Consider the following 17,502-nt stretch of genomic DNA (forward strand, 5'->3'; position numbering starts at 1 on the left):
TTCTTATAATTTCCCTTTTTCATCACATTTCCTGAAACTGAGTACCAAAGACAAACAATAATCTTTCAAAGGATTACAAATTTCGTCGACGAATCGATAATCCGCATTAAATTATTTGTTGACTTTTTTTTACAGCAAATGCTACTTTTACATACGACTTATCTTGACTCTCAATTCCAATTAAGATTGTAGCACGCGTGCATCTTCTCGCACGATTATATTTTTCACATGGAAATCCCAGACGCAAAGTTGTAACGTTTTTCAGCCCTAATAGAAATGATCACGCTATCTGATAAATATACACAGACAAGCACCATAAGGGGGATCGTCTATCATCCATATAGATATAATCAGGGAATCCTTCATTTTCGTATAAAACTGCGAATTTCCACTCCCATGCGTTATTAACCCAGTGATATATGTATGTAATGAATAACACTTATAGACTGACAACTGACAGTCTTATGGTTCTTATCAGACGCGAGATATAAACTTATCCACAACTTTGAAGCGATATTCTTGCACCCGGTTACCAACGCCTGACTGTGAATCAGCCTTTAATGACAAGGTAGTAAATTTTTTATCGTATTATGTTGCTTAAAAAAATTATTTTCAATTATTTTCCAGATAAACAAACATCTTACATTTACAAATACCTGGTGCAAGATTTTAAGGCTACACGAAGTTCTTCGCTCAAATATCATTTTCATGCAACGTAGATACCCATATACAGTTATTCAGTAGAAACATATAAACTGAAGTTAGCTCTGCTATAGAAATCAAATGGACAGGCTAACTTCAGTTGATGCATTTGGTCTAGATAACCTTATATATATATCGTGATACAATATATACATAACCTAAAAGTTGCCTTTGACTAACTCAATGTAAACTACCCTTTACGGCTTTATATCTTCATAAAGCGACGTAAATTATTCCCTCGAGGATTTCAGAAATGAATCCTATTGCGTCATTGATTCCTGAGTCATTAATTTATATTTATAAAAAAAAAAAAAACATTGTGATTTAAGTAAAAATACAAGTTTCCAGTTTACTGACGCGGAACTGCAGTTCACGGGTTATAAAAGATGATCAATGAGATGCACGTGGCAGTGAATCGACTCGTAATACTTGCAAATCGTAGAAACTGATCAAGGAACAATGTAAATCAAGCTGCGTCCAAGAGAATTACATTTCGCAAATTAAATTGTAACTTATTAATATTACAGATGAGGTTAGGTTAGGTACAAAATCTTTCCAACGCAATATCCCAGACAAGTAGACATCGATACTATTGACAGGGACATAAGAATTATTCAATTAATATCGGCCAGTCGTAAATCTGTACTTTGAAATCCTTTTATTCTTTTAGTAACGATTTTGCCTTTCTTTTTTTTCAAGTGTCTCTTCATGCATATCGACAGTAATTTATTACGGCACCTGTACCTTATTTTTCTTCTATTCCTCTGTCTTCCTTTCTCCCAGCGATATATGACATGTCTAACGATCATTCATTTGGACTTATCCGAGTCGAAATCTAATTATTCTTGGGGAGTTTCGATCACTTTTCTGAACGCTGGATTTATGGGGGGTTCGCATTGACGGCGGTCCTTCGCTGTGCTACTGGATCGGTAAGTCAGAGAGGTATAAGTATACGTTACTGAAAAGGTGAAGAGGATTGAATTTAGATTGGAAATGATTTGTGTTAAATCGGAGACGAAGGACTTACGTCATTTCGTTACGTGATAATTCTTTGATAAGAAGTGCGATAAGGTGGGAGATAAATAGATATACGGAAGACAGATAGATAGGCTAGCCTTAGGGTTTTCTTTTTATGATAAAAATGAAATTTCATAATGGAGGTAACAAAAGATAAATCGTTTCGTAATGATAATCCAATTGTGACGTTCAGCAGTGATAATAAATGAGCTGCTTTGTAAGTAGAATCGGGTGGGAAATTTGAAAAATATATTTCTCCTACATAAATACACGTTCTGGAAAAACTAATGTAAATTCAGTGGCAAGTTCTAAACTTTGCATAATACTCGAAGAAAACTTTTCGCTTATCTTGAATATCGAGTGCGTCCCTGTGAAAATTATTATTAATATAAAAAAATGACCGATATCGGTCCAAGTGAATTTTATGAATTTTCCAACAAAGTGCCACCCTTAACGGCACTCCCGCATTGTTTACAGTGTTGCTAAGCACCTACGTGCGGCTGTCAAAAACTTGTCCTACCTTCCACTTGGTAAGAAAGTGAATCATAAAAATGGACGTTATGACTATAGTCAAATCAAGCGGCGCACAGCGTCGCGGCGCCCGACGACCCAGCATTATTGATGTCTGCAGACGTGCACCGTGCAGACTTTCCCGGACGTGCAGGAAGAAAATTGAAAACATCTTTAACAGAGTAAATGGACGTGTTGCGCACAGTCGTATGAAAAATGGCATCCAGATCTTTTTCCCCCTTCCGTACAACTAGAATCCTCGTATACATATAGCGGGAAAAGAAACAGAAAGAAAAATCCAGTTAGAAAGATTGCGATAATAAAAAGGAGGTTAAAAGAAAGAAAAAAAATGTTCACCCTAAGACGTTCCATTAGACGATAATTCAAAATGGCATTTCGCAAACTGGCGTAGCGCTAATAACTAATAACGTTACGCCAGCGCAATGGCAGTGTCGTAAATTTAAGAGGTTACCATTTCCGCCTTATCGACCTCTCCTCCTGTAACGCACGTTTAACCCACCTTCAAGGGTGTTCCGCAGTGAAAGAGGGAGAAGAGCAGATTGTCCAGGAAGAGCGTGAAAAAAGTTCGAGAAAAGGCGTGAAACGCAAAGTTATAGAAGATAACAAAAAATATATAATTTTCCTTGTTACACAATAGGAAAACTAGAAAAAAATGTGCAGTATCGCAGTGCTTTCGATTTTGAGGGTAGCCGCCACTGTGCGACACGCGCTTCCCGCATTGGTAGTCTCAATGGGTTGGTCGCAGTGACGTGCTCCACAAGGGGCAGCGATACGAGCCGAGGGTACAGGCTAGAGGGTATGTCGCAATGCGTCTTGACGTCACGGACAGGGGTTGGTGGGATTCAGGGGCGGATTGGTGGGGGCGCAGAAAGGATAGGAGGGAGCGAGCGAGCGAAGCTCAGGAAGTACAAGAGGCCACCGCTAGGCGCCGCCACCATTCAACCCAAGCGACTACTTCAACCCTCTCTCTCTCTTCTACGTTTTCATCCCTAACGGACGGGTCTTTACCTACTTACTAACCCTCTCACCCTGCCTCACTCAATCTCTTATACAGATTCACAACCCTGACCATTTTCGTTATACAATTATTTCTTTGGTTATACCGTAAAATGAATTCGACGCCATCTTTCGACCGACACACTTCTCCTCGCCCGTGCTTTAATTCTATGCCTTTTTCTTTAGCTGCACTTTTTCAATGATCCTCTGTACTTCACACCTGTGCGCATGTCATCTTTGTCAGCATTTGTCTCCAACGTGGAGCGTCGAGGATGACGGAGTTTGACCGGTCGAATGTAGGTGATGATAGGAGGGACGTTGCCAGTACGGAAATGGAAGCAGATGGTACTGGCCTGTGCTCGGAATAATATAACGAATCTGTGGGACATGAAAGTTACAGATGGAAGAGTTCACCTAAATTATTAATTTTTCAAGGGGAGGTAAAGCACAGGGCTTTTCGTGGTGCCATCCCCATTACAGAATCCCCATCTTTTTTATTCCCTCTCCCTCTCTAACTTTATTCTTCCATCTTTCTCTCTAGCCCCATGTCTCTGAATAATTCTTCATCCAGTCCTCGTGTCTCTGTCTCTTCAAGATCCGACGTCCAAGGATCCTCTCCCACAGGAAGAAGCCTCCTGGTACCCAAGCGCCAGCAGACCTACCGAACCTCACGAAGCCTCCGATTACTTATTTACGGCATCGAATGCGTCTCGCGGGGATTTAGCCCGGGAGGCGTCGCGACGCGGTTACCGCAGTTTCAAAACTTTCTTGCTGATTCGCGCCGTTGAACAATGCGAAAGAAGATTAATGATCGTCATTCTCAAATGGATCGCAATAGCGTCCGTCGGCATCCTCGACGACGCCCGTTATAGGGTTCCTCGTCGGTCCTACATTATATACTGACGGTGAGGAAGTAAGGTCGTTAGAGAACCACGGTTGGTACAAAACTTGCGAAAGTTACCATTAATACGATTTCATGGCGCACGATCCATTTTCCCGAAAGCTAAGTGCTTCCAGTGCGCCGGTAGAATCAAGGTAAAATAATAAGGGCGCTATAGTCTGTAAGTACTTTCAAAACCGGAAGTGCCGATCTATGCGTTGCCACCTTTAAAAATCGTAAATAGGAATCCTCAAGGTACGACAATGTATCCTCGTTACTCCTATGCTGCTGCCGACGCCATTTTCCCTTTTCTCGGTCTTTTATTCTCCCAACACTCGTTATCACGCATGCACACAGTAGCGAAATAAATGCAGTGCAATTCGCACGTTGCGGATGAAGCTGATACCGCAGTACGATAACTCCCCCCTATACAAAGGTACTACTTCCTGTATTTGAATACCAGCCTCTTTTCGTATGAAAGTCCCAGATGATAGCAGTACACGTATGAAATCGTGGCGTCTTATCAAAATTCGAAAAACGTCTTTAGTCTATTGCGCCATCTTTTTTTTCCCTACGTGCATCCACTCTTATATCCAATCTTTATTAGTTTCGTTCTGGAGAGTGTGTGTATCTGTATGCTGGAGGACTCGGTTTGCAGCAAAGCCCAGGCTTTGGAAATAGCCTAGAAAGAATGAGAACGTATATAGGTTAGGGTAGCCATGTGTCTCTCTTATGGAAGATTAGAGGTAGCTAGCAAAAGCTTTACGATAAATTACCATCCCTTAGCAAAAAGAACTAAGGGTGCCTCCGGTCTTCTGAAACTTGCAGGCCGCATTCTCTCATACGTATAGAATGGAAGCCACCATTGTGGCTGCTCGGTTGTATATTGCTACGTGGAGCTAGTTCACGATGCTGCCAGTAGATGGCAGCACCCACTCAATAGTTTTAGCCCCTAAGCGAAGCAACCATCTATACGTTTCAACGTGGTCTGGCTAGACTATCGATTCATTTGTGAAATCATGAATGAACGTCCTGACGTTAACCCTCTGCCTTCCGATAGACCAATTTTAGGGATTTTGTGTTTATTGCTCCATCAATTTTACGATCGCGATGAAATTAACACCAGCATGCACTGACGTCCTTTGTTCTCTGCGGTTTACGATGTTATCCTATCGCGTACAGTGTAGTTTCGTTTGGTTTAACTTGTACAGAACTAAATTTCATTATTCAATCAATATATATATATACATATATATGTATACAATGTTATTAACGCCCTCAGACCAATCCTAGACTAAAATAATGATTTCGACCCTAAAACCAATCTGACTAATTCCAGGAAAGTGACCTCGATAACGAGCGCGTTAAAAGCTCTTCAGTAATTTACAGCAGTTTACAGTCTCGGTCAGATAATGATGAGATACAGAGCAGGCATAAATGGTGGATTAAAAAGTAACAGGATAATCTCTCGATAAATACTTGATAAGAGACTATAGTGGTAGAGACAACTTTAAAGAGAAAGAACCAAAAGACGAAATAATTCAAGGGTCTAACAGTGCAGTTCAATTTGGAGGGAAAAAAAAAACGGATATTCGCAAACGAAATCCCTGAAGTCCGTTAATTCCTGATATACCCTCTGGGATAGACGAGGGTCATTAAAACGTCCCGTGCACGCTCTTGCTCTCGATTAACCCAGCAAAAGAGAATCATCGAAATGAGCCAATTGGCAGACATCTCCGAAAAATTCCTAACATAACCCCTAATTCTCAATCAAGCATATCTCTATGATATATTACAAGTATAGCCTACTAGTATCTATTATAACCCAGAATACCCAATATAATAACCAAAGGCTTGGCCAGTATGACTCTTATCGAATTGACTGACGGCCAAGAAAATTGTATCTAACTACGGTCGCACGAAGCGATCGTCAACTATACCGAAAATGGATCCGCAACTGCAATAGCACTTGGACGTAATTGGGACTGCACTCTACCGTCCGTATTTACCCTCCGATTCTCACGCTCATTTCACTCGGTTGGTTCTACAGCCGCAGCTGGTTCCTACAGCTGACTGCATTAATTCGCATTTCGCACTTTGTATTTCTACTCACGTGCTTCTGGCATGATATATCTATGGCTACAGTATAGCATATATCACGTGTTTCTCGTACCGTACCATTATAATGATTTTGACTGATTCTCTTAGATCTTCCTTGATCGAAACGCCAAGTCAGACGAGAAGGTTATCTATATATCTCGCGGTGCGATAAGGTAGGTAGCAGTCGGAGGTAGGACCGAGTGACTCCATTATTGTCGAAATTAGTACGGGACGACCTACTCAAGCATATCTTCCTGGTTCTATCTCAGTGTAATAGGATGGCACCAAAATCCACTCAACTCTATCCAGAGTTTGCCATACAATCCTTCCTGTCAGCTGAAAAGCAAGAAGCGTCTACCTGTCTGGAAGGTAAAGTCATTGCGCGATTAACCATATTTGAATTTCGCGCGTTATCTGTTGAGGTTAGTGCTATACTAAAATGAGTACAGAAATATCACTGGATATAATAACAAAATATATCATTGCATATCATTTAGTATACCAGAATATACAGTTTAGACTCTATAATATTTAAATTACTTCTATAAGAGTCGGTTTCACAAACACGGCTTATTGTTAAAACTTGGTTTATCTCTGAAAATGTTGATTGGTTAATCTAGTAGTTAAACCGGGGTTAAGCAATAAACCTCATTTGTGAAACCGACTCTTTCATAAATTATTAATCAAACCTTACTTGTACGCAGCGAAGTTTTGGTTATCGAGATCGATTTACTTGTTCGATTATTTAATCTATTGTCCACTTATGGTCGACATCAAAGATTGATTATTAAAGAAATATATGCAAAATAGCATCTAGTAGGATGTTCTGCAAAGCGATTTTCTATCATGGCTGACACGCATTTCTAAGTAGAAAGAAGCCTCCGTCGGTAAGTCTCAATTTTCAGTATGGTAAAGAAGAGAATCGTTAACAGCACGTGATTTATGATTGGTTTAAAGTCGCGTGCGAATGACGTGCAAGGAGTCGAGTCGACGCGTCACGGCACTTTTATTATTTCGATTATTAATAACTGGCTAATATCAAAACAGGGACTTTCATTATCATACATTAACATACATACGATTTTAATGAATTCCGCCCAAGACTGTTATTATCACATACATAACCAAGACGTTATTTTCCAAGTTTACTTTTATTTCCTTCATTTTATTATTATTCCCGTATGCAATAAGATACAAGGTGCCTAGCATCTTTTATTGCAACCTTAAAATATTTTTAACCATAATACAATTTTTACCTATTCCTATTAAATTATTTACGTCCACTAACATATACAGACAACAATGACCGAAACGAAACCAGAATAGAGAATTTATATATCCCAGCAATTTCTGATTTGCGATTCCATTTACGTACGAACGTTCAAGCGACAGTTGAAACGTCGCGGGATAATGGCGTACCATAAAGCTTCCCCGAAGTACATTTGGCAAAGACGTAGAGACCGACCCGCCAACATTTTCCACTTTATTTCTATTTCACGCTCGTAATTCGCGAAGAGTCACCCTGGAATCCACAGGTTTACATAAGTCAGGTTGTAGCATCTTCGTTTATCCGTTTTGTCACGAGGACGAATGAGATTTCTTTACCGGACGTGGTCTCTCGATTTCCGGAAGCCTTGGGGAAAAATAATACCCAGAGCTTCTCACAGGCTCCGCGTGAGGGAGCCACTGACGAGTAACAAAGAAAGAAGATAAAGACTGAAGAAAGGAGACAAACAAAATGAGTGCCTTGCGGATAACTTTGACGATCGATCGTTGACGTCGCAGCTGCAGCCTGGTAAAAATATCCAACTGCCCAGACGTTGCAGCTGCAGGCTCGCCGTATTGTCTCATGTGTATCAGCCTTTACCACTCGAGCACAGGTGACCGACTGAAACTCGCAAATAAACTAATCGCAAATTAATCGCGAAGCCTTTTTAACTTTTACCTAATGTTCACGTGGCTTATCTATTTGATTTCTAGAAATTTTGATACCTGCTTGCTCTTTTATCACCAAGATGCGAGATCATTTTTTCAGCGAATTAACATCCCATTAGTCATTGCAAAACGTACAACCATAAAACTTTTCCCTTCAAGTTTTATTACGCGTCAATTTTACGCATGTATTAATTCGTAATTATATAAAATGCATAATTTTTTTTAAATATCAAAATCCCAAAAAACGAATAAATTATTCGAACGTATATACATATATATACACTAATGTTCTATATTGTTTTGTAAATCCGTAAACTTTCTTGGATATTAAATTTTGAAAATTTTGCCAATTTTCTTCACTTTCTATTATTATTATTATTATTGAAATACATTTTATCCAGTCGCGTGCAGCTGACGAAGCTCTTCGGGGTAGGTAATTCCTTTTCGCTTTGGCCCTCATGACGGTGCCACCACCTTGCCTAGTTGTTATTATTTCCGCCGCCACTCGCCCTTCCATTATTTTTTATATCTACATTTCCCTTTTTTTCATTCCCCTACCCCCACCATCCAACAGTTACTAGTACTCGAAGCACGCGACCACGAGCGCCATTGCGAATTCATTTCCCTGCAGAAATCAAAGGCGCTTCTCGTGCCTCGCGCTCACGAAGTATACATATATACATATATACAGATATACATAGTACAGTATACTAAACAGATAAATGAGCACCTATATAAATACATAGTGATGTACAGCGCCGAACGCAAGCATGTCCACAAAGCCAACGAGAAATAAGTTTGGAACTTTTTTGTCGTGTCCTTGTTTCTTTCTGTTTCTCTTCCTACCCTTGTTTTGCAAGCCCAGAATAAAACCAGTACCAGCTACATTTCCGTAGACAATGGGACGATGGTTAAAATTAACGAAGACAAAAAACAATATGGCGACGGTTTTAAAAAAAAGAATGACGTCACGAAACTTTCAGTCCAATATCGCTAGAAGTCTCGAAAAAAGTAACTACAAGCAAATGCATGGGATCTTGTTACAAGTATATACAGTAGTTTCGAAAAGTTTGTCATTCACGAAGTTCTATAGAGACGAGATACATTATATGGAAACGTATGAGTCACGTACGAGAAACAGTACCGACTAGAGACATGCACCGGGGATCTTATATTTGTCCAATTCCCAATGTATCCCAAGTCCTACGCTCCAAGTACATGAACTAAAACTTGTACGTAGACGGCCTACTTTGGGCGCATCCTCAATTCGGTACTTGTCCACCATTACAAGGAACAGGTATGCCCCACTCGTTCGCCGTGGAAACTTACTTGGTTATTTCAGTAGATTGTAATCGAGTGTAATCGAAAAAAATTGAGGAAGATCAATCGTATACGGTTGTAATAATTATATTCTTGATACTAGTCGGACGCGTTAGACTGACGGTAGAGGCAGCTATTGGCCAACCATGTCAAAACTCAGCTTGAGGTAACGAGCCTAATTAAATGGTACGCGGAAAGATATCCCGTTGAATTCGAGGAAATAAGTCTTCCTGGCAATTGCGAAGAGGCCTGAGGAGGGTAATCGGTCTCACCCTGTGAAAGGTTAGGAATCGGGGTGAACAAGGAATGGCGATGGGTCGAGAAAGGAAATCCGTGGTGAATAAAAAAAAAGTTAGCGAGTACAAAGATGTCGATTGATCTTTTGGTCTCCTGGGGTTAAATTGGTGGGTATTTTATAAGGACGTCTAATAGGGGGATCGTTGTTGGTTTTATAAGGGGTTGGTTCGGAGGGTTCTTTCGTTCTAGAATGTAACGTATTTTCTTAATCCCGCACCGATAACGAAAATTCGAGAACTAACCTACGTCACCTTCGGCCGTCCACTTTTCGTTCATGCATTCGCATGACAGGCGGATGCCAGTCATTTTTTTCACCAGCAACTGACGAGCCGGTATGACCTGGGAGTTGAGGTGAAAAAGTGTCAACTCCGCCAAAACGAGAGCTCTGACGGAACCTGCCAGAAAAGACAGTAGCTTAACGGATCCTGCGCATTTTTGGGGACGCTTAAAAACGGAAAACGTAACCGTATATGCTGAAATCCCTCCACCGATTAATAAATTGGGAGTACTCACCAGGGCTGGTTCAGCTGATCCGTGAAGACCGAGAACTGTATCCAGGAGACACTCAGGTGGGCACTACACTATTGCACAGCACCTCCGAAACGCACGCGGAAAATCGATAGTATTTTCTGGATATTGCGAGAACAACGCGAAAGCCACACAAGCGAGACTTTCTATACCGTATATGACACGCAGTTAGAGAAACTGTCAACAGATAGCGCGGAGAGCGCCAGCCAACTCGAACCACCTTGATCGGTGTCACAAGACAGACTGCTTTGAAGCAGTCAATTGAGAATAGTCAAATACGGAAACAAATCATTCTGATTGGTCGAGATCCTTATAGCCGATAACTCTTATCCTTTTTCTCGAGTTGGTTTCTTTAAACTAAATCGGGAGTGTTCCTTAGCGAATCGGTACGTGACTCTTGGAGATCATCCGCGGCCGCTTGCCCAGGACATCGGGCCACAGCTGGGCACCACATCGTCAACAGGGGATTCCTCCCCTGTCCTTAATCGTAACAAAACCTTATTTCCGCTCGTTCTACAGCCCTTTGCCTTTCTCCAGCGGGTCGGTGGTACCTCACCCGGATCTTTGCCGATACGTGGAAACGTCTCCGTCGGGTACTCTCCTCTACCAGGCAACCCGGTACGTCAGGACTGTCTCTCCACGGCAGATTCGAACACCTCGACCTCAATTCCACAATAAAAAATCTTCCGAGAGCATTGGCGTAACTGTACGAATTAATCCGACAGTGTAGCTTCTGAGGAGGATTGTGACTCGAAGTGAACCAAAAAGCGAGAAGGTTTTCTGAATCGGTAGCTGGAGTCGCTTTGTGACTGTGAGTCGAAAAAACACGTCACAATATAAAAAGGTAAATAATCGTGAGACTACTTCGTACCATGAGCAATCATAGCTGCTTGTAATTGCTCACCGGAAATGCTTTAAAGTTAGAGCTAGTCGTTAGGTTAGTTTAAATTTCGTATATGAGCTATTCGCCTTTTTTTTCTTAACAAAGTTTTCCATTAGTATTTACGACCGCTTGACACGATATTTGCTTTCTTTGAACGAAGCAACGAAAGAATATCGATAGGGTACGTTTTTAAATTTTTAGTGCGAAAATACAAATTATCGACCAATTGGCACGAGGCACGGCCAACTTCAAGTGACGGAAATAAATATTAGCTTTGTAGTATGCTTCGAAGGCTTGCCGTCATTTTTCAAAAATAATACGAATATTATCGTTACAAACGATTCTTCATATAATAAACACTTAATCCTCGCTGTTGCATGGTCACGTAGTAAATACCAAGACCGTCCAGCAGTTTACGTGGCTACTGAAAAATTTACTTTTCCGCAACGCGGCCTCTTTAGCACTTTTTTTTCCCGCACGCGATCCCAATGCAGACAAAGTATACGGCACACGATTCATAAAATGTCTATACTAAAATCTTTATGCAAATATTTTTATATGTTTCTCTATTCAACACATGTATATCTCTATTTTTAACTGGCACATTTGAAATTCAGTGTCGCCATCTATGTACAGAATATCGTACCAGCAAAACTATAGCATAACTTTACCAAAAGACTCAACCGAGCATGATCGACAGCCATGTTGGAATTTTTGGCTCTTTTTTTATCTTCCCGATTCAATGAACGTTCGATCATTGGGAACTTAGAGCTGAGTGAACTCTAGCTAAAAGAACACAGATATCGGCGGACACCTAGAATGACAAACGAGTTACAAGCTCGTAAACGGTGCAAATCAATATTTGAATATGTGTGTCGTGGTTGGTATAAACCCTTAACAGGTTGTCGTCGAGGTTGGCAACAAGTGACCTTACGAACCAACATAAGCATAACTAGTTCCTGTACGAATATAATTATTTGGCCTAAAAACGAACTAACGTTTAATCAGACATAAATATTTCGTAATAATTGTAGAAAAAAATTCTTATTTGGGAAAAGGAGTGTAATCAAAATTACACAGGTATATCTGTGCGAGACAGAAAAGTGACAGGGGTATCGATAGTATCAATTTGGTACTACCAATTGCAAACGAGTAACAATGTTAATTAATCGTTAACGAATTTGTCAATTATATTATCTAATTATGAAAATCTACCTGCACTGCTTTTGCCGTATAAATAATTATTGATTACTGACTGAATTTGGAAATACTCTAGTCTCTGTTATATGCAAGAGTATACATGTATTATATTGGGCGTCAAGTGTGTTATTTTCGGCGAGATCGTTTCTGGGTTATAAAATACGATAAAATTGCGTGAAACGTATCGACATTCAATGGGGATGATTTGAACGTGACTTTTTTGGTCCGTCAGCCACAAATTCTTTGGTAGACAAGAGAGAGAGAGAGAATTCATCAAAGAATTTCATACAAAGAATATTATTATTATTTCTAAAAGTCGATTTTAAATTTTCAAAGGTAATCAGTTATTTACTCACTTATTTACAGTACGATATCAGATAACATTTTTTGTATTTTTTCGTTCACTTCAACCTCCACGTTTAAGTTGGAGCTTTTGATAATACAATTAATATCGATTAAAAAAAATGATATCAGTCAAAATACATTCAAGAGGCATTTCTTTCACTGCTATTTGTCACATAAGAAAACTGGCTGGCAATCTCCTGATGTTTCATGTTGCAAGGAATAATTTTTCTTCCATTTATTCTCATCTTGTCGTCTCCAAAAAAAAAACCACTCAACGAAACTACCCCTTCAGCACGTAAACCACACTCTCTCTCAGGATGATAATTTCCCGATTTTCCACATCCTCTTTCCAAGGGGATGCTCGACTTTCCCACCCTGATAAATACCGACGATGAAACCCCAGATTTACCATATGCTAAATTGCACCCTAGCGTCCCGACGCGATAGCGTCGCGACACTGTATCGCAAAAGTCGAAGCTTTGCATATAATTATCCAAATATTCTTTTCCTTAACCCTCGTTAAAAAATAAATTCCATGTTCAACCGCTAGAATTACAGGTGTGAAAATTAACTCAAATAAAAAAGTAATTTCCGTTACTACGTCCAGCAGAGAAGTGAAAAGGGTCACACTGAGCCCTGCAAACCCCAAGCTGAGTGAAGAAAAAAGAAAATAAAAGGTTACGTACAGAAGGAAAAAGGAAATGGAAGAAGTGTCGAAAAAATGAGTACAAGAAAAAAAGGCCAAGTGGTTAGTACAAGAAAAGAAGTTCGATTCGTTTTGCGATTGGACAATTTATAGAGTGTGGCGTGGACCGCCAGAGGGTGGTGAGTTGGCAACCGTGTCACTCGTTATCTCGGGGGTTGAAAGTTGGCACTATTTTGAGCCCGCTTGGCTCAACACTCGTGCGGCTCGTAAAAGAGTACAACAACGTGCTTTGAGGCCCCTGCCCGTATGTATCCCGATGCTGGACCAACTATGCATACATACAGATATACATCTGCGTAATAAAATGCCCATCGGGCCAGAAACGAGTTAATCCCTTACTCTCCCTCGGCAGGATTCTCCAGCATCCCCCTGTTTTCTCTCATTTGCTCTTCCACCATACCAGCCAGCTCTCGAGGCTCGTAGCAGCCCTTGAGAAAACCACCCCTACACAGAGCCCTCACTCCGACACAGTAATGCCAAACCGTCATCCTTTGCACCTCTGGTCCAGCCGAGTGAGAGTGAAAACGCTGCACAGCATCACTGGCATCTCAAGGGTTGGTTGCGCCACTCTCGGCACACTGATAAATATTAATCTCGTATCTTGCCTCCGGAGTCTTGACCGCAGCTTGAAGTTTTATTAATTATTAAATCACTGTTAAATCATAATTAAGTATAAGAAGCAGTAACAACGTAAAGCAGTAGCGAAGACGTTATAAGAAATTTTGAAAATACAATTAAAATTATGGGCTAGTGCTAGATCACGTAATAAGCAAATACGTAGTGACTTGTTAACTTGGCATAGTTTTTTACACGTATTTTTGGGAGGGGTTTAATTTCAGTAGTTTAACTCTTTCGAATTTCTGACCGTTAGGTGAAATCACTGGTAGCGGAGTAGGATTTACCTTTATGTATATAGTATATTGTACGTATAGAACCGCGCGGCACAGATTACACGGGCATGTCCAGTTTGTATTATTTCAATACTTTTTGTTACAGGATATCACAGCACTCCTGTACTTGACATAGTTTTTTACACATGTTTTTTTTCGGGGGTAAGAGTCGACTCGGGTAAAGAGTCTCGGCGGTCCGTGCCCTGTACAGCCGGTTGCCTGCACTCGGCACCAGACTCGACCGAGTCTCTTGATTTAAGTAGCAGCAGGTGTCGTTAGTCAGACTTGAGCTGTTACAGATTGGGCTAGATTACGCACGGTAGTACCTACTTGAGTAAGATCGATGAAAGGGCCGTTTGGTAGTAATAACCTTGATTCTCCCTGACCCCCTGACCCTTCCATTCTCATTCAGCTCTGACAACTTTATAGCCCATAACGAGGAGGAGCCACTGATCGTATTAGAAGACGAGCCAAACTAAGACGTCGTTGTGCAATGAAATCTATGAGGAATTCACTAAGAGGATATTGGTCATGGGATTATTAACCTCTTAGTATGTGGGGGTCATGGGTCACTGTGGAGTAGCTGGGAAGATCTTATTCTTAGGGTCAATGGACGCATTCAATCCATCGTTAAGATCAAGTATGATAACAGTGCTTATACGCGTGACCTGAAATATGAAATTTATCTGATGATAATTACAGATTTAAATGTAGATTCAAATTTACGAAATTGATTTTTTTTTAATGTCTGAGACAGATGCTGTGTCAAAGGTCAACCTGGTTCAAGGGTGCGCGAGTGTATATCTACTTGTTTATATACGTGCTGTTGTGTAACGTGTGAGGGGAATTCGGTAGCAACATGTGGCAGATTACGAGGCCTACTTCGAGTATCATTTCTGGTCTACGACTTCCGGTCCGACCTTTGAACTCCTTATTGGTCTTACGTTAACGAGGGAAGTCTTGAGTGGTACTTAGAGTTTTATATGCGAGTTTGATGTATATTATGTACGCTATTTGTACGGTGTATGCAAAATTATGTAATAATTATTTTAAGGTTATCGTTTTCAGAAGCAATTACTGATCTATGGTTTTATATATTTTTTATGTAAATAAGGTAAAAAGCCTGTGTTGGGTTTTCATTAAAAATTATATAACTTGAATATAACGAAGCCGAGGAACGAGTGCAGATTTTAAGCCTAGGGGTTAGATTTAATCTGTCTCAGATCATCTTAAGAAGATTCAGTCTTATGGCTTGTCGGATATGCTTTGGTTTTATCCTCTTTCCTCGTTCTTCGATAGGCTTATCCGTTAATTTAAAAGTACCAGGGCACGCTTTATGCTATTAAAGCCTAATGTTTGCACTGCTAAGCATTTTGTATTTTCTTTAGCCAGCTTTTTGCCTCGCTTCGCTATATATCAATCATTACTAATTATGGTTTAGGTAGAGGCTAGCTATTGTGCTGAAGTACCTCAAGATCCGGTTTTCATCACAGAGCAAATTACCTGTGTCAAATTATGAAGCATCAGGCATCATTGGATAATCGACAGACGGGGATGATAAGTGAACTTTACATGAGTTTACAAATTTTTGAAAATTTTCACTGCTTTTATTCCCCTTCGTTGTTAGAGTTGATTTATATCTAGAATTGAAAAAATAATATTTCAAAAATTCATTATCACAAGTGCATGTGGATTTACAATCTACTTGGAGCAACAAGGTCTATTTGATTGCCATAAAAAAAATACTTATGCCGAATATCCATGAAAGGGATAAAGTGCCAACAGCGACGACACACAAAGTTTATATTTGCGGTAGAAATAAATACGTGCTAGCCCGCAGAATAATAGTTTCATTGAATTTAATTTTTGGCACGTTCGAGATGCGACAATTCACTCGTACGATGTTCACGGTATACACGAACCTCAGTGCGGTCGAAATTCGCGTGCGATTAAAGTTCTCGTCGCGCCATGAAAACCGGCCAGTTCTTTCCGGCGTCGACAAATTGCTACGAATTCACAGGCAAACACAGTAGCCGTAAAATGGCGAGAGAATTTCGCGAATTTCCAATGGCCACAACGCTACGGGATAGCTGAATATTCGCGAATCGCTTTGCAATCTCACGAGTGGGTCGCTCGCGCGAAACACTGACTGTCTCCAACGAGATATTGTTTCTATGCAAATTGTGTAAATCAGTGTCCAGCGGTCGAAAGCATTATTTTTCAAACTGAATAATCTCAGCACGATTCCACGACTGCACGATTCGCGAATTCCTTTGAGAGGCTAGTACGCCATTTCAGTCTGTTGAGCGTTGTCAAATCGGTTCTTTTTTTGTCAATATTCGAAAACGGCCATACTTTGTAAATGAGATAAAAAGACACAACAAATTTCGAACGCCTATCTGCCTCCCCTCTCATACACCAGGTACTTGTGTAAAGTATGCATATACATATATACATGTATTCTATACCTAACCTATACATAAACCTTTGAACCACAAAGTATTTAGCGAAAGAGTCGATAGAAATTCGCAAAACTCAAAAAGCATTCCTGCCTATTTTATATCCCAGTTCTGGCTAACATTACGGCCATTCATATATTCTCATACATACGGTTATAAAGCACAGAAAGATTGTCGCCCATGTTATGGACACGCTCATACGTTAAATGCTCATAAACCTAACCTAACAACAACATGTATTTATGTACACATATCGGATATTACCTCCCGGGATCGTGTCGAGGAGTTCTTATCGAGTTAAGGGAAGTAAGTACGAGTCACGAAACGTCCTGCGTCGCGACGCTCTGGGACGCCACTTCGAGAAGCTATGTTACCTTTCCCCCACGAGACGCGACCGCCGCTCAGCCTGAGGATCACGTCAATACGATTAGAGAACAAATCGAACCGAAATTATTTACAAAGGGTAAAGGTACCAACGGTATAAAAATGAAAAAAAAATTGATATCCAGGGCGAAGATAATCAATGGATAAGAATCCAATGACGGATGCAGTAAAAGTGCAGTGGAGTAAATAATCCAGAATGCATCGGTGTCGTGTAATGAAGATGGCGTCCATAGTGAGGTCAGAAAAAATTCCAAAAGCGGCCATAATCCTGAAACAGTAAAGTCCCGTGAATGGAGTCCATCGAGTATCCTGGGGTGATTGAATGTATC

General features: G+C 40.4%; 1 protein-coding gene and 1 long non-coding RNA gene across 9 annotated transcripts in view; one reads left to right on the top strand and one right to left on the bottom strand.

Annotated features, from left to right (window-relative positions):
• LOC107267991 (potassium voltage-gated channel protein Shaker) overlaps positions 1–17,502 on the bottom strand; it is a 118,631-nt gene that overhangs the window by 87,523 nt on the left and 13,606 nt on the right. The window lies entirely within an intron of this gene.
• On the top strand, positions 10,117–15,884 carry LOC112494396. 2 transcript variants are annotated; one of them, XR_003059782.1, is made up of 3 exons: positions 10,117–10,347; positions 10,844–11,150; positions 15,772–15,884. It is a non-coding gene; the product is annotated as an uncharacterized LOC112494396 (long non-coding RNA). The 2 variants fall into 2 exon arrangements; XR_003059783.1 differs by lacking the exon at positions 15,772–15,884 and adding an exon at positions 13,345–13,461.

The sequence above is a fragment of the Cephus cinctus genome, unplaced genomic scaffold (assembly GCF_000341935.2).
Source record: "Cephus cinctus unplaced genomic scaffold, Ccin1 Ccin1_scaffold0462, whole genome shotgun sequence".
Taxonomy (NCBI): domain Eukaryota; kingdom Metazoa; phylum Arthropoda; class Insecta; order Hymenoptera; family Cephidae; genus Cephus; species Cephus cinctus.